Source organism: Patiria miniata, unplaced genomic scaffold (genome assembly GCF_015706575.1).
Source record: "Patiria miniata isolate m_02_andy unplaced genomic scaffold, ASM1570657v1 HiC_scaffold_5, whole genome shotgun sequence".
Classification (NCBI taxonomy): Eukaryota; Metazoa; Echinodermata; class Asteroidea; order Valvatida; family Asterinidae; genus Patiria; species Patiria miniata.
The window spans coordinates 31,492,251-31,511,344 of NW_024037072.1; the positions used below are offsets into that span (position 1 = coordinate 31,492,251).

At 37.8% G+C, this 19,094-nt stretch overlaps 1 protein-coding gene across 1 annotated transcript in view; it reads left to right on the forward strand.

Moving 5' to 3' along the window:
• Window positions 1–11,028: 11,028 nt before the first annotated feature.
• LOC119741993 overlaps window positions 11,029–19,094 on the forward strand; it is a 38,378-nt gene continuing 30,312 nt past the window's right edge. Inside the window, exons 1-3 of the mRNA XM_038217984.1 lie at window positions 11,029–11,056; window positions 12,108–12,222; window positions 13,204–13,373. The gene's annotated coding sequence lies outside the window, so the exon portion shown is untranslated. The remainder of the gene's footprint in view (window positions 11,057–12,107; window positions 12,223–13,203; window positions 13,374–19,094) is intronic.

Here is a 19,094-nt window from a genome sequence, read left to right on the forward strand (position 1 = left end):
AAAAAAATATGTAGCACCAAAAATAATAATGACTGGAAAGCCAATTTCATAAACTTCTTTTAGATGAAAAAAAAATACTGAAATTGCTCAATCCGTTCAAAGAATATCACCATTTAAACGCAATAACCCTAAAACCTGTTTCGTCCAAAAACAACAACATTTATTGTGTATTCCGACTGTTTGGAACAACAAAGAAAATGACACACAATACTTGTGTCAACAACTGTCAACAACTGTAGCACACAATATCTTTGTTAACAACCCTGATTAGGCAAACAATATGATTTATAAAATCCATCTTTTTTTTCTTCAGACGGGCCTTCAAAAGGACTTTGTTGAATGTGTTTAACTTTTAAACTGAGGATTTATCGCTGGTGATGTTTGAAGACAATTGTGACAACGATTCTTGGAATTGCATTTTTGGATGAAATAGGTTTTAGGAACATTGTGTTTAAATGGTGATATTCTTTAAACAGATTAAGCAATTTCAGTGATTTTTTCAGCTAAAAGTAGCTTATGAAATTGGCTTTCCAGTCATTATTAGCTTTGGTGCTACATATTTTTTTAAATATGAAATATAATTTTTGGGGGTTTGGGTTCCGCTTTTTTTGACTCGCCCTGTATGAATTCACGTCGCGGAATCTGCGTGAAATTTGTAAGCAATTCCCAGAAACTTGATTATTACGTTTTTTTTCTAGTTGGGAATTGATATCTTCATTGATTGAGATCTTAGAATTAATAAAATGACTATTTATCCTGGAGCCCTCTGAATATTGAAGAAGAAAAAAGAAGAGACACAGGAAACGACACATGAATGGCAGTTCCATCGTAAGCTCAGCAATCAGCATCAACTCCAGTGCTACTGGGTTTTTGAAGATAAAAAGTTTAAATTCATACGTCATGCCTTACAAATGTAGACCAGTGAGAACACAGACAGTGGCCTGTGCCCTGGATGTTACAAGTAGGTCATCTGCTGTCCTGCATATTTGTGCAAAGTACCCTTTCCATGGTGGGAAAAAAAGGACACTTTGGTGCCAGTGTTGCCTTTGTGCTTACACTCATGCTAATTCTCGTGTGCAGACGCCATGTGTTACTAATGGAATAAATATGTGCTTAGCCAGTATTGAGCAAACACGTACGTTTAAAAGCGGCTGGGGGCCTGGACGCGAATAATGGCCTGAGCAGAAGGCGGGCCCATATTTATTCCCATTCATAAATACCTTTTTCAGTCAAAAAGTCAAAACAAGTCAAAATTCACTAATTTCTAACGATTTTGTTGACCAATTTTACTTCATGTTTTGTGAAACAGCCATCTTGCCATGTCTATGGTATGTGCCTCCCGTGCTTTGTGCTAAATGTCTCCTTATATGGAGATTGGCACACGTACTGCGCGATGTTGCACAGAATGCAGCTGTGTTTCATCAGCAGTTTAAAACCACCCAGGTGACGGGCTCTCGACCGATAGGAATGGGTGAACTGTCTTAGGTATAAACGAATGAACATTCAGATGAAAATTGTTTGTGCGTACTCTGTGCTATACAAGCATGTGCCTGTACTTGCACACATCCACACATCCGTGTCCTTGCTACAATATATCTAGGATGTAGGCCACTGTTCCCGCTAAAGTTCATAGTGAAACACCAACTCATAACATTTTTGTGCAATTTTTATAATGAACCATTTATCACTGTGATCAAAAACAGGTGCGTGAGATCTAAAATGTGTGAGATCTGGCCACAGTCAGCGGCTGTTGCGTAGTTGCTGTTGGATTTCTTTTTTTGGGGGGGCGGTGTTTTTTTTTTTTTTCAGAATTAAAAATGTCAACATTTCACCACTGCTACATGCAACCCCCGTCCCCCAATTCCAACAATGAAATTATATTGGATGAATTCAGAAATGTTTGCCTATTCTCTAAATGTAAAACCAGCATACACCACTTTGCAGCCGAGTGTATATGGACTGTTAAATGCTGACTGATTTCCTTGGTTTGTTTATGCAGATGGTGTGATTGTGACATCTTTTGAAAGACAATATGATTGGATTGCAGTGAAGTTAGATGCTTAACAGTTTACTAAAAATAGTGTGCAGTCGTTCCATCCCCCCCAAGAAAATGCATTGTGTTTCATTAATGTTTCTCATTGCTATTTAATATTTTCTGAATAAATTTTTTTATTTTCAATTTAATTTTTGATCTGCTGAAAAAAAAAATTTGAGAAAAAAAGTAAATTCACATCTTATTGTAATACCCCAGTGCAGGCGTCGCTAGAACATTTTCAATGGGGGGTGGGGGAGGATTTCGGACCAAATTTGCCGATAAGTTTGCCTACCAAACATCCGGCAAGCCTCCCCCCCCCAAAAAAAAAGGGGGTCCTCAAATGTACAAATTTGATGACAGAAAAATTTATGGTGTGAAAAGTATCATTTGCCAAACTATTTGACAAGCAAAAAAAAAGGTCCTCAGGTTTCAAAATATTGCTGACAACAGTAAAAGAATCTAAGAAAGGCCCTCAATTTTACACATTTGCCGACAACAATTGTGGATTTGCTGTCCAAAATTTTGAATGGGAGTGTCACACCCCCCCCCACCTCTAGCGACGGCCCTGCCCCAGTACCCCCATAATAGTATTTAATAAAGATATCCCAAGATTGTCCAATAACAACAAGCTCTTAATTTGTTTGTTTCCATTAAAACAAAAACATATAGCAGTACTAGACAGAAAAAGTGAGCTTCATCTTCAATTGAGGTTGGAAACATTTTTTTAACATCATAAAACAGTCATGAAGTGCATTTTTTTAGGTATATAATGGAGTTCCTAGTATGAAATGTTTTAATAAGTGACATTGATGTATAATAGAATTGCCTGTGGATATTTCAAGATGTACACTCAATGTGTGATTAATTGTATTTGTAACAGGAGTTGTTCAGCTTTGTTTTGATTTGTTTTGTATAATTTGTTTGTTGTTTTTTAATGATGATACCAGCATAGGAGTGGGATTTGGGGGAGGGGCTGAAATGTGTTAACACTCCAATAGGGGAGGTTGGTGAGGTTATCTTAAGTTCACATAGTTTGCCTCGGCATATTTTTATTTTTTTTTTGGGGGGGGGCTTTTTCTAAACAATTGTATTGCCAGCAAAGGCTTAAATGTATGAAATTTACATTAATATTAAATAATCACAAACATATACCTTGTAAAAATTAACATGTGTACTATAGTAATAACAATTACAAACTTTGCATCAGTTCAGATGTATCTAAAAATATGATAAACTTGGTGGGAACGGGAAATTGCATCACTTCATCAGATAGTGACGAAAGGCTGAAGGCTCATCAGGAATATTGTGTTATTGCCCTTGTATTGCTCAAATTTGCTGATTTTGTTCCAAGCTGTTGGGTTTTTAAAACACTTTTTCTCCAAAAAATACCTTTTTCAGATTTCTGTTGTGGGTTTTTATACCGACAGTGACCTTTCATAATGCAATTGAATAAAATTATTTGCATAATCAAGAGTCGCTAGATCGAGGCACAAGCTGAGCAGGTCTTAATCGCATTATATTTATCAACTCAATAGTTTATTGTACCTTTTTATGTACAGGAAATTGTAGAATTGCCTTAGGGAGGAACAAAGACATTTATTCACAAATTTAATTTTTTTGAACAAAAGCTTATGATATGCCTGATAAGGTGGCGGCTGAAATAATTTGTTGTACATGTATGGGGTAATATAGATTTAGTATGTATTGTATGATAATCTAATTAGGGACTGGAGTATTTTGATGAGAAAGGTAAATAAATGTAAGATGTGTAAATGTAACAGAATACCAATTTACCAGTAAAGTTTCAAAGTAGCATTTCGATTTTCCTCTTTGTAATGTAATCCCTGTACATGTATGATAGGGGTTTTGAGGTAGGTGTTTATTGTTTTTGTTTTCATATTTGGGTTTGTTGGGTGGTTTGTTTTTAACAATTTTTTAGTGCGTGTTTTAATGAAAAAGGTCAACGGAACCTTTATGTACGTTGTATATTATACATCAGCTATTGGTTGTTGATTTTGTTCCTGCATTTTGGTTGTTTATTGTTTATATTTATGTCATTGAAATTGTGTGGATATTGATTATGAGGTAATGATTTGTTTTTTTGTCCGCGCTGATCCTATCAAAAATAACAACTCTTGTTTTGGAGGTATATCAGGTGTAAGCCTATTTAAGTAGCAGAAAGGGAATATGTCACAATGCAAGAATTTTTCCAATGCTGTAAATAAACCATATAGTTTATTTTACCACTAATTCTTGAGGTTTTTTTTAAAGATTTACAGGCCAGCTTGTAGACCGTGTTTTCTTTTCAATTCCATGTACTGATTAACAATTGTCTGCTGTAAGCGTTACTTTTAAAATGTATATTTACTTTTTCTTTAAAAGTAAGGATACTTTTCCTTGCAAGGTTAATTATGTGTGAAATTTTACAGTTCAGTGACACAGATAGGCAATTTTTAAACAGATCAAATTTGAAAAATAAACTGAAATATATTTAAAATTATGAACCAAATTGCCAAAAAAATACAAAAGATTTAAAAAGAACACTAATAGTAAACTACGATGTACAATTTTTTTTTAAGTGGTTCTTTGCAAAAATCCTGACAAGAAGGTCTCCGTGTCGTCCCCTGATCTAAATCAATGCAAGACCCAATATCTCTAGCAACAATTGTCCTTGTACATAGTAATTTTCATGTCATTTGTTCATCAAAAAGTGGCCTTTGAGTTGTTTGTTTTTGTGAAGTTTAAGAACGATGTTGGAAAATATATGACATTTGTATCGTTATGTGAAACCACTGCACTAAATAGAAGCCAATCAGTGACTACCAGTGTGGATTGGTAATGTCTTCAATAATGTTCAATATGGCACTTGTTCATTAATGTTGTTCAAACCTATTGCTAATGAAAACGCTGCATGTAAAATTTAATTTGCTTCATTACAATTTTTTTGGGTTTTTTTGCTGCTTGAGTTAAGTTCTGTGTTCTATGTGGGCCCTGATTTAAAACTTTCCTTGTTTTCTGAACACCTGTAAATAGACTATTAACACCTGTAAATATCAAAAGACTTTAAAATACCTTTCAGGTACGAAAGTCCTTTAATTATGAAGAAAATGGACTGAAAAATAATAGTGTTCTGGGTTGATTATGGGCAAAATCTTCTGACAATCTGTCTTGTAGTCATATAATAATGCCAATCGTATCTTCTTTCTCCCAAAAAACTTAACCAGTGGCTGTTTTCTGTGGGGTTTTTTTATATAGGTTTTTCTTAATTTCGTTTCATTGTTTAAAAACTTTAAGCTTGCTTTTTAGTTGTAGACTTACCTCAACAACACAACTGAAATGTATTAATGTACATGTATATATAAAAACACTTTATTTAGAAGACTGATTATTGTGTGTGTTGTATGCACGAGATGTCTAATGAAATAAATATATTTTTGCACACATACGAAAGCTTTTCTTTTTGTCGACCTCCTTTTCTCAAGAATTGAAGTATTTATCATGTCGGACAGAACTGTGTAAATATTTGCCCATTGCCCCACTAATTATGCAATTCCACCCGGTATCTCTTCATGAATAGTTTCTACTTGACATCTGTTCTGTTGTAAATATTCGCATAAAGTGACTTGGATTTTGAGTTTTGTGAAATCATGATACAGAAAGTCTGTCATGAAAAAGTGTGTCATTTGCCTCTGAAGAAGTCTTTGCTAAGGGCGAAATTATCAGGCCACTCAAGTTTTTGTGTTTTATATAACGGTTTTGACTCATTCTTTTTTTATGACCCAACCCTATGAATGATTGCCGGAATCACATTCACATCCGGTTGCGAAGTTTTTCTATTTAAGTTCTACGACCAGTGGCACACCACGGGGTGGGGGCTCGGGGGGCTTGAGCCCCCCCCCCCAAGAAGTTGTCATTTTTTTAGGGGGGGGGTGTATTTTTTTTTGGTCCCACGATTTGGCCTTGGTGATATGAATGTGGCCTGTTTTCGAGTAGTATAATAGGGGTGTAAGTGGCGCCACCAACGTCAAAATAGGCCGCCCCCAAAAAATTGGGCAAAAGTTTTTGAAAAAAAATTCAACTTTTTTAACAAATTTGTAAAAACAAAATTTTGAGCCCCCCCCCCAAAAAAAAACCCACCAAATCCTGGGTGCGCCACTGTCTACGACTTGACACGTTCGTGATGGTTTTGCGTTTATTCACCCTTTTGGTTCTAGTGGTTGATATATGGAAGCCCCTCCCCAGTCGTCCCCACCCGCGAGAACAATGACTGTAACAATTCCATCCGTCCCTTTTATTGCCAAGGCTGCATCCGATATCCGGACTCGGCGTCTGGTGCTATATTTTGGTTCTTCAATCAACCATTGCGACTACAATAATGTGCAAATAGGAGTATTTTAAAAAGTAGACGTAGCTGTTGAGTGTCGTTTTGACACGGTCCCGTGAACCTCAAAAGGCCTACCGTTCCTCAAGAGGGGGATGACGATGATGACAGTGAGGATGATAGTGCGACCTCTATAGTTCATCCAGATTTACTACAAGACGTTATCATTGGAACTCTTCACCTGGTGCTTGTTTCCAGGTAAGGTTCATTCATTATTGTGAATTGTCAGTTCTCGGCTGTTCGGGATTACCCCCGTCGTGTCTACAGTAATCCCGAACGACGCTTTGTTTTTTTTCGGTTACCGCTCGATTGTCCGAATGTTATTCCGAAGGTTCGATAGTCCGAAGTGTTCATTAGTAAATAGTCCGAAAATAGAGTAAGGCTAAATAATCCGAAGGTTCTTGTAGACGATAAAGTTCGGCGGATAGTCCGAATCGACATTAAGATTCAACATTCCGATTTGACAGCATCGAATGATCGAATATTATTGTCAATTCGGACTATGAACCTTGTGTGCTTTCGGATTAATGAACCTTCGGACCAATTAATCTTATTCTAAATTCGGACTACCGAACCTTCGGACAAATGAAGTTAATGAACCTTCGGATTGTCGAACCTTTGGACGAACCTTCGGACTATCGCATCAAATGCTCAGATTAACGAACCTTATTTCATTTTCGGACTAGTGAACCCCTATGGAAATGTGTGTGTTCGGACTATCGAACCTTCGGATCAACCTTCGGACTATTGAACCTTCGGACTATCGAGCGGACCCCGTATTTTTTCTGTAGCCAATCAACAAGGGAGGTTTACAAGATGCCTGGCCATTTCTATTGTCACTCGTACGGCGCACGGAACAGCCTTGACACATAAAATATTGACAAAAAAATAAATCAGTGACAACACTTCTGTCAATATAACCTCTAATTTTCTAGGTCGATTTTGTCCCAGGAATTTCATGAGGCATATCCAACTGATCATTTAGACAGAGAATTTACATAATTCCCTCACTCCAGCAGAAATAGTGTGGGCAGGAGGAACTTTTCTTCAGGAGTGTTATTAAATACTTTTTCGAAGTTGTTCTCATATTTCTAATTTGCATCATTGATCTTACCGCTGCTTATGAAGGAAAACTGAACGACATTTAGAAAATGGCGGCGGGGAGGTGGGTACCCCCCTCCACCCCTGCGATTTTTAAGAACACAATCTTTTCAAGTTTACAAACTTACTGAAGTGATTTTTTTATCCAAAAAAGTGTTAATATTAATTATACGACAGATGCCAATGAATTCTGACAAAATTTTAAAAAAAGAGGAAAATAATGCAGGGTTCTTTCAACATAAATATTTCCGAAGCATATTAAGATACTTAACTCAAAGAACGAGAGGCCAAAAGCAGACTCATTTGTGATTGGATGAAAGTTTTTCACTGCTGTGTTGTGCATAGGCTGGTTCCCGGCGGCTGCAATATCGCTTTGATTTCAAATGTAGACGGCAGGAACCAGTCGTCTTCGCGCGATAACGATAGAGGGCGCCCTACGTGAAATTGAAGTAAATTTTCAATTTTTAGACGTGTGTGCCTTCCTGGCCCTGGTTTGAGATTGAGCATGTTGATTGAGGTCTCATTCCTACCCCGAATTCTTTCCACGTTTGGCATTCTGGTATCTATTTATATGTAATAACTCATTAACTGTGTCTTTTCTTTAGAAGACCTTGTTTTGCGATTAATAACCAATTTAATGGAGACTGCAGCTTGAAGTTGAAGTTGTACAATGTTGTATGGAGAACTGACTTGTCCGGCATAGAGCGGGTCAACTCGGTCCTGGGTCAACTCGGTCCCGGGTCAACTCGGTCCCTATACAAAATAATGTAGCAAAACCGAAACGCATGATCACTGAATCAGTAAATGAGCATTTTATTTTGCTCTGCGCAAACAACTCAAATGCGTGCACGCACTATCCGCTGCAGATGATTTTTGCTGTGACGTTTTTTAACCATCATGACGCGCTTAAGTTGTTTATGTAATTGTAATGCATGTTGTACTTGTGGGTTGCATTTAGAGTTTTTTGCACTTTCAAAATTCGCTCCATCTAATTTCATTATTTTCTGCAAACACGCACAAAAATTCAAAATGTTTGCGCGCAGGACGGCTTCAAAGTGATCTCCACGCGTAAGAATGAGGAATTCACGCTTTAGTAATTTGATAGCTCTATGGTCCAAAGACAGTCAGTGATGGCGTGTGCAAGTACATGAAGTATTGCACTGGCATGCACCATCACTGACAAGTTTGGTATGTAAATTCACGTGATGAAGAGTATGAAGGAACAAATTAAGAATTGTCTGTTGCAAAGGCGCACTGTGGAAGCTCAAATAGTCTCACTTGTTCAATATGTAGATTTTGAGAGATCCAATTCAACAGAAAGAAAAGTAGAAAAAAAGAAGAGGCCAATCATCATGGAATTTAACAAGTTTCTATTTCTGCTTTGTTGTGCAACAATATATCCTGGCTGGAATATTTAAAGTTGCAGGCGCAAGGTGGCTGGCAGTGGCAGCCAAAATTTGGTTGAGTTTAAAATCATTCGATTGGTTTGGCTTCCCCAATATCTGGAGGTATAGGACAAATGTCATAAGTAGGAAGAACTTTAGCCCCACTAGTGTGGCTCAGATATTCTTGCGCTGTGCCAAACAGCACTGCAATACCTGAGCCACACTAGTGGGGCTAGAAGAACTTAAAACAGTCTTTCTTTGTTGCCTGGTGGGTAAATGAAGATAATTTCCGTGTTTTCATTTGTGCCCCCTTCTGATATAGACTGATATTGAACTGTATTGGTGGCAACCACATGGTGGGTGGACTTACTAATATAGAAAAGTGAGTCTAAAGATGGCTCTACACTTCTCAAGGGACAAGCCCATTTCAGTTTGGAGATCATTGCTGAAACACTACTTTTACAGCCGAAATCTTTACAATCAAATCATGCTGCTCTACGCTGTACTGCTTGAAGTCTATCTAAATGGTCTCAATGGCAAGGATCCGTAAACGTGCACAGTACAAATGTACTCAAGTTTAGGTTTAACCGAGGTCCTGTAGGACTGCCTACAAGCAGTCAAAAACTACTAGAGGGGTCTAGATATAGATATGACTCATAATAATGATGAACAGTGTGTCCTCTTGTCTAATGATGTAAAACTCATGCCTCCATTGTGCTTGTTTTAATGTATACATTTGGGCGGTACCACATTTGTCGACAAGTCCAGGGCTGATGTGGGAACTCCCCTTGAGATCCTGTGATAAGGCACTCAAATACAGTAGTAATGTAACGCAGGAAACGCATGTGACATTGGCTCTCTGCCAGCTGTTTAGTTAGTTTGATTTGTGAAAAGATAATTTGGTCCAAGTATTAATTTCTTCACAGTTCAGTGTTGGTTGGGATTTTTTTTACCGACTTATGTACGCATGTATGATCATTTGCATTTATCCCAAAAGAAGCCATTTGAACCAGTTATTATATTTAACAAATACTTGGATTAAAGATCGTACTGTACTGAACACCCTGTGAAATTATTCCGTCTGGCTTGCTGTCATTTAGGAGAAATCATGAAATGTAGGTGATTTCCAACGATTGGTCAAGTGGCTGGTTTTTGGAAACAAAGAGTGCTATGGACAAAATTGTGTTTGTGATTATAAAGGTTGTGCATGGTTTTCCACTGTTTTCTTGAAAAGTGTAATTCAATGAGCTGAAAGTTCAACAGGTTAGGTTTTGAACATTCTTCTTTAGTTTTTGAGTGGTGTTATTGGAAATGAACAAAATTCATGAAAAGAAAATGATCCTATATGCCTGAGAATAGCTTGCTTCTTTTTAGCTGAGTGAAGTCACCTTCGTATTCTGTACAACTAGACATGGCAGCTGTGACTGGTCTTACCTACTGTAGTTTTCCAGAGTGTTTGGTTGTTTCAGGTGACACCTAGTTGTGTAATTTGAACAGCCAATCCACCAGTGATATGAGTCGAGTCCCAGTGAGTCCCAAGTGAAATGAAATATCAGGTGGTGTTTGTGTCCTTTTGCAAATACCTTTTTTGTTCAAATACTCAGATGCCTACCTTAAAACCTGAGTACTCAGACCACAGTGTCTTAATAGTGTACTCTCATTCAACCAGGAGTAAAAATGATTTGACTTAAAATGTTTTATTGTGGCATTTTAAATTCTTCTTTTTTTTTTTTTTTATTTTTTTTTTTTAGTTTGTAGTTATTTTTAAAATAATTCAAATTCAGTACATTGGAACTTCCAATGTAGGAAGAAGGGCCTGGCATTTTATCTATCTATGGCGTATTATTTGAATTTTGATCTCACTACCATTTATGGATGAAACCTTTGACTATCTTTTGTGATTCCACTCCACTAGTTCAATCAGCTGGTTGCAGTAAATGTCTGTAATATTGTGCTTCATTGTTGAATTGCAGGTTTAATAGGGACTGTATCTCCATTGAAGATTCAGCAGAGAGGTCACAGGAAAAAGTGATTCTTTTTTTAACACAATTTCCATTTTTTATGTCAACATAATTCCCATTTTCCTCAAATCGATTGCAGATATATGGCATGATTTCTCAAGTTGTGGTCACCATGATTTTGCAAGTTGCTTTGGTAAGTTTGTTTTTAGAATAGTGTTATATAGAAAGCTCTAAAAAAAAACACCCCATATTTGTTTATTGCCGGCAACGACTAGGAATATTACAATCAAACTTTAGAATTGTTTGTTTAAGTTGAATGCACCCTAGAGTAAAGTTAGGACAAAAAAACTTACTTTGAGCACAAATTTGAAGGTTTAAAAGTCCTGATTTGAAATTTGTCAGAAGGTTCTAACTCGGTCTCATTGTTTCATATCAATTAGTGCAGTGTCCCAGGTTGTATCAGATGAGTTTTTTGCAACTTTGAGCTTGTCATTAACAGATTTGTACAATCGTATCGGTGAAGAAATTCTGTAAAGTTTTTTTCTGTTTCCTTGTAAAAAAGTGTGGTATACAATGTGTTGATTGTGGATAATTGAGCAGGGTAATTGAATTTAATGGTCCTGGATGCCAATAAAATCTCATTGAAATAAAAAAAAAATGGCCTTGAAAAAAAACACTCTCTCTATCTCTGGCCAAATCTTCCAACTATACTTCAAAAAAGCGCATCATACCACCAAACTGTCATTCAATCTTATCTTGCAGTCTTTGTGGCCAGAAACACTAATATGGTAGCTCCAAAAGTTGTACCCACCCCCCATGAAAGACATTAAAGATGAACGAGTTCAAAACGGTAGATTTGTTTGAGAGGAAAAAATCAACCAGATAACCTCTCAGTCTTCAAACAAACTAATCAATGATGAATACCGTTAAATGTGGGACAACCACAAGAACAGAAATAAAAACCATCCAAGTTCCCCTGACAACAGGCATAGAATATCCTCTTGTCGGATCGTTGTTGACATACGGGTACAAAGCTTAGAATAACCCCCGGCCGATAAGCAGCCCCGCACTTCCACCCAACGAGAACGAAAAGTCTCTTGTATTTGCCATTTTTTTTTCTTTTTCTTTCCACAAACTGAAAGAAGGAGAGATTATACCACAATAATTGACCTAGCCATGCACTAAAGGTTGTGCTCATCAGACGCACACAAAAAACAAACCCCCAAACTTCTATTTGTTTATAGTTGAAGTGCATTGTCAACATGTGCCGCGGTGATGTGCCGCACAAGAGACACCTTAATCGCTGTTCATTCAATACGCATCTCTCTGTCGCATTGATCGACTGCAGACAGCACGCCCGTAAGTTCTCCGCTTTCTTACTTATTTCACTGTCATGTTTTTACCTTTGCCTTTGAGAACAGCTTGTCCTCCACCACCAATAACCTGTTACTCTATCTAACAAGGGTAGATGTTTTTGATGCATGGGTAATACAAATTCAGTGAATGTACACCCGTACCCACCGAGCACAGGCTAAATATTTACTTAAAGGCACTTTATAAGGATTTGGGTTTGATTGGGGTCGAGGAAAACATCATGGATTGAGAAACACAGACTTGTGTAAAATACTGGGGGATTCCCCCAAAATATCAGCATCCGTAATGCCTCTTATTTCAGATTTTTAAAGTTTTTGACAATTATCTGAAACTAAGTGTAAATGGCCAATTTGATGTGAAATGTTGGACATGGCTCAAAAACAAAAACTTGCCTGTAAAACAATTTGATTTTAAGAACCACCAGATTTAATAGTCACGTATGAAATGAAACCAGGACTAACATGTCAAGTCATCTCGACATATATGTAACTTCTTTTTTTTCGACGTTGTTGCATAATTCTATAACAAGAAAGAAAATACCAGATTTTTATCAGTCAGTACAAAAAAGTTTTTTCGTACTTCAATTGATAGTAGATAACACTCAGAGACCAAAGTTTGGATTCAAGCGACCATTTCAAAATCACTGTTACATATTTTCTTCCTAGAACTTTGCCAGTTTCATTATCATTTTTTACTTGAAACTATTTTGTAATCTGTGATTACCTTTTGAGCTCAAATATTAAATAAGCTGCATTGTGCCATCCGTGTACCTTTTCAAAACTCCAAAAAGTGGCTCAACCTTGCAAATTTTATAACTAAATTTCTTGCATTAGTTTTATCGTCCTAAATTCTGTTTCACCCATCAGAACATTTTGGGGGTGTCATTGTGAATATCGCGTGGTAGTGTCTGTTTCAGTCATAAAAAAGAAATGTACCTTGGATATTTTCCTTATTACTCTGGAATAGATGAAGGAATTGGCTAGTGCATGCTGGACATGCATTTCATCTCTGTGAAGTTGGCAAGCTCACATCAAGAAGTCCGTATGCCTCTGGACACCATGCCGTGAATGATGACATCAGCGATGGCAGAGGATTCCACACTGATCCCACCTGACAAGTCACATGATTAGAAAAAGGTAGGACAAAGCCCCATAAAAATGCCATAGATAGCAATGGAACAGACCTTTCTGTTTTCTAGATGAACATTGTCCCTTAAAAGGAAAGAACGTTGCATCCTGGCGCCACTTTTTTTTTCTATATTATTTCAATAAAAAATGTTTCAAATTTTTTGAAACATTTCCAATTTTGTTAGGAAATACTTAGAAAATTTTCTTGACTCTCCATAGACTTTGAACGCAGCCAATGCTAAAGTGGCGTCTGGATACTACATTCTTTGCCCTTAAAATTTCCTGTCCAGGTTCACTGCTCAAAATATTTCTGAATTTTTAAGGGGACCTGCTAACAGAATCTCCAGTATCAGCTAAGTGCAGAGCCTGTTCAATCTGACGAACTCTAACGGGTAGAAGGAATAGTTTTTGCTGTTCAGATTGCCGTTAGATTCAGAGGGATAAATTGAGTTTAATGCTGGAACTCATAGCATTTACCCTCTACAAGAACCTTGAACTTCTCAACTGCTGTGAAGAGTAATTTGTCTGAAGCATTGGTTAAATTTATTGAAATGTAATGTTTTACAACCGTTGGACTTAATTGTACTCTTCGAGAAAATGTTTTTCTAACTTATGTTATTGAGCAAGAGGCTAATAGTGAGAAATGTATTTGGAATACATAAGTGGGGTGTGAACCCACAACCACCTACTGAGAAGTGTACAGGTTAATCACTCCACTATCAAGCTGAGTTGTGCCATGTCTTCTGAGTGAAGTGATTGACTTTTGATCATTTCCCTCGATCATTATGCATCCTTCTTTTGTACTAGACCTTTCCAACCCACCCCGCCCCCTTGGACCAAAGTTATGGACTCCGTGCAGTAACCCCTCAATTTTGGCAGAGAAGTTACACCACTGACAGACTCTTAATGACATTATTGCTATACGGTCTACCCTACGCAAAAATGGCAAAGGTTTGTGCACGTGAGCTGTGCATACGTTGAGCCAGTGCATGCGTGCATGCCGACCAGTGTGCTTCCCTTAAGGAAGTCTTGAGTGGTCATGAAGTGCTGTCTAATGTTTATAACTTGGCCTTTTCTTTCCCTTACATGCCAGAAATGTCAAACGCCCCGCTCTTAAAAGCAACAGCATGGTTCAAAATTAGCGGAAGCCCGCTAGTCAAATGCTAGTCAAAATAGCGGTGGGCTAGTCAAACTATTCCTTAAGTAGCCCGGCTGGCGAGTGAAAAATTATTGGGATACGGCAAAGATGAACGTACAGAAAGAAATAAATCATTAAATTCAGAAAGAAAACCCCATCAATTTGTGTCTAATTTTATCAACTGTTTTAAAGGGTTAAATTATTAGATCTGTTAATCAAAAATACTGACAAAATTGCCTCAGAATTGAGCCTGAAAACACGTCATTTTGTATTTGAGATAAGAAAAAAAATGCGGGCTAGTGAAAATGCCTGCGGGCTAGTTAAGAGTCTGTTTCAGTAGCCCGGCTGGCTAGTGAACAAAAAAGTTAAGGTCGAACCCTGAATAGTATCCAAAAGTCACTTTGCATTGCAAGAAACAAACTAAAATCAGAAAGAAGATATTGCTAAGATGATGTAGAACATCTTCTATACATCTTTTTTCTTTTTATTGTTTATCCTCAATTCAATTTCCTTCTGCATCAGTGCCGTTCTCACCTCACTTTTATCCCACCACGCCCAACCCCTCCTCCTTCCTTTATCACCCACGAGATAATTGCTTGTAACTACAAGTGTAAGAACCTCCCCAATTACCAACCAATTGAGTGGAGGAGTTGTTCCAATTGACTCAGTTCCCGACCGGCCGAGTGCTAATGCCGTGCCCTTTGTGCGAGAATCAATCACAGCAAGAGCGCAAGAGAGCGTTCTTTCACACGTCCAGCCGCCCCAGCCTAAACCTCCGCTCAAATAAATTGCTTGCCTAGCACTGACTGCTAGTGTATTATTTGTCCCCAGCCCCGCGTTTGTCACTCCTGATATTTATCAATTATTTTATTTTCCCTAATGTATATCAATCAGTAACGGACACTCAGCGATGTGAAGATTTTTTTTCCCCCTTCCCAGCCCCTCGACCGTGGAGACTCAACTATTTATATTCCTCCATACATCTAATGGATGAGTGATGCTCGGTCAATATAACAGACAAGAGAGGTGATTGAATTGCGCTGCGCACGGTTTACGCATCAGTCCTACCTCCTTATTACTTTGGGTCGGCTGTAACAACGTTACCCTCAACGGATGTTTTACTTTTTTGGGGAGGGAAAAAAAAATGAGACGTAATTTTGCGTGTATCATTGCTTTTAGTGAAATGGAGCAGCGATGTTAAATTGATTAACACAGCGAGTCCCTATAGACTGTGGTAATTGATAGGCAACATGGCTTTACAAATGTAATTTCCCCCATCGGTCTTCTGGTTTGGCTCGTACCTTGTCGCCCGGCCAGCCTACCTTATTGGTCTTGATTATGTTGCCCCTGGTGTCCAATATGAAGACTTGTCAGTTTTGCGTAGCACAACAAGGGAGTGCTTATTTTCATCCCATCCTCCAACATACTCTGTCCGTGAACAAGGAGACAGTCGTTAAATAACAGAAACTAAAAGTTTTTTTTTTTTTCAGTGCCGACTTGGAAATTATTTATTTTGTGAAAGCTCAGTCATTTTTTAGTACCTTGCTTTTGTCTCCTAACATGACTAACCCTCAAGTTCATGTAGTTCCTCTTTTGACAAGCTTGGGATTGGAATAATGAAACAAAATAAGGTTCGTCATGACTAGGAAACTGAAGTCCAACTTTGAAGGCATTTATTTGATGAATATGACAAGAATTACGGGATAGCAAAGAAGACTGGTCCATTATAATTAATGAAGAGAGCAGACACTGGCATGTCTGGGGAAGATATCCCGCTGATGAAAATTTGTCATGTGGACTCTTTTATTAGGATAAATTACTGCATGTTGGATACTGACAGGAAATTATGATATTGTAGAAGGGTCACAAGTTATCGTAAACCGTTTGTTTAAGTCCAGGCAGTTTGAGGGTAACGTTTCAGCGAGCATTCAAGTTAAGAGGTCTTTATTCATAAGATGAATCTGCGTCGGGGTGATGTAAATCAATATTAGGTTTTGCCCTCACCAACGTATAAATACTGTATGCTTAGTGTGTTACCTTCCAAGTGAAAGTTAGAAAAAATTAATCGGGTGGGATTCGAACCCACGACCTCCTGCTTTTAAGTGCAGACGTCTTACCACTCGATCATCGAGCTTGCGCGATCGGTTGGCTGGTTCAAATCTTAGAGGTCTTGTCTTCATTGAGAAAATTAGACTACTTATTTTGTAAAAACATTTAATGTTAGATAATTTGAATGATGACCATGTAGCTATCATTGCATTACATTGCATAATACAAATTAAAAACTACATAAAAATGAGCAGTATTGTCTTGGGTTTGGGATGACTTTTGGGTTCAAAATTAACTTCAAAACATTTGTTCACTTTGAGTTTGAAGAATAGTAATTACAAAATCTGTCCGCTGAGTAGACAAGTGATTCCATGATGAAGGCATACTTCATTTTTTTTCCATGTGTAGCACAGAAACTGTAATGCCAGCGTGTATACATATATAAGACTTGCATCACTAGTCAACATTTACACAGTATGCCCCCCCCCCAAACACCCCCCCCCCCCACACACTTTTCTCAATCAGTTCTGTCTGGGACATTTTGAACTTCCATCAGAATTTTCTGTCATTGTCGCAAACTGTGCTCAACTATTGATCAGGGGTTTCAGCGACATCACCCAACCTTTGAGAGTTATCTACAGTCAATATTTGTCTTGAGAGCTATATTGTCGGATTTGATAATTGAGGGGTCGATTCGGCAGTTGCCGTGGCACCACCACCGGTTTTTCTGCTCCTTTTATTTCTCGGGGTCTGGCAACCACTTGGCTACCCATTGGCAGGCACCAATTATCGCCCCCTCCAAAAAAAACCCAACTATGTACATGTACCATGGACCCAAGCAGGACTCCACAAGAAGGGCATAAAAATAAATTGAGAATCTGTCCATCAGTAAACTGCAACGGAAGTGTGAAACAGCGAGAAGATCAAATATTGATTATAAAAAAAGATCAGATATCAGTAAGTGATATATGGCAGGTTCTGTTATGGAATTTGGTATGCTGTGAGGGCTGCTAACAAAAATGTTGGCTTACTTTTATTCACCTCCCCCGCCCAAAAAAATAATTGTGTTAACATCTTATTCATAAAATCACTTGAACTAATAAAAGTTCGCAGGTGCATCTAGATTTTCACGGATGCATTATTTTGTCTGGACATTTGGCTGCAATGTGCTGTTTGCTTAGTGTTTCTTTAAAAACGAACAACACTGCCTATAGTAGGCCTATAGTGTCAATGTTTGCACTAACAGCAGTGCCATGAAATCTGGTACTGGTCCGCCAATGTCGTAGCACGGCTTGGCCTGAACAGGAAATTGAATGCAATCCATATTTTTGGCTTACACATGTCTGTGTTCATTCTGTTTTATTCCACATCCGACAGCACTGCGTTGGATCATAGACAATGGTTGGAGTTCTTACAAACTTCTTGTCACTTCATGCCCGCAAGGGATTGCAGTCAGGCACGTTCAAGGGAATCTCTATCGAGAATTTCTTGAAAAAGTATGAAACAAATCTCCAAATACACTGAACTCTAAGCTGTGAGATGACACAATGACTACACTTAAGAATGGATAAATGAATGGACAGCAAGAAAAGGGGAAAAAACAAACAAATTGCAGGCTCTGAAGTGTAATACCCATAGACTGCACGATCTCTTTAGTTTGTAAATTGAGGGTGTGAGTAGAAAAAATATGGACAATAGTTATCATTGATATGTGCATTGGCGGAGAAAGACTAGGATTGTCACGTTCCCAAAACAGACCGTGGATTTGAACAAGGACAACCTCGGAGGTCAGCAAAGTTCAGCTGGAGATCGGGTTTCCTATTGTGGACCAATTGGGAGGATGTCTTTTTTTGGTCAGATTTACTGGATTAAGCCTGAGAGGAAACCAGGATTTCTCCATTGAACTTTTCTCTTCATGTGGTCCTGTTCTTTACGTCTTTCTGCTTATCGGTCTTATGTGGGATGAATGTTAATCTCAACAACTGTTACTACTACCGGTAGTATGTTAACTGAATCAATACTTGAGTAAAAAAAAAAAAAACCCAGGAATTAGCCATTTGAAGGTGGGGTTCTATTTCATTCATTACATTCTTATAATTAATACATTTGCATCATTGGAATCAGGGACTTTGAGTCCACACAAAAACCAAGCCAAATTAAGCCATGCTAACAAAATTCTGCACATTTTTTTATAAGGAATAGAATTATAGTACTTGAGTTTTAGATCTATTTTTTATATCAGATTATTCTTCAAATTTCTACACCGGAGAGCAATGACATTTAATTGAATTCAAATAGAAAGATTAAAGTAGACTTGTCCAGTTTACATGTCCAACTATTTAAATGATGGAACAAATTATTAGTCTGTTGGCATAAATAGAGAGAATGAGGTCTGGTATTTGTGTACTTCTAAAGAAACTAGTGTTTGAAATGGTTACGTGTGTTCTTCGGTACACGTAAAATCTAAAAATTCCAAACTTGAGTTTGGAAGTCGATGAAGGCATCCCTCATTCTAAGCTTTAATGGATAAGAAGGAGAGTCCA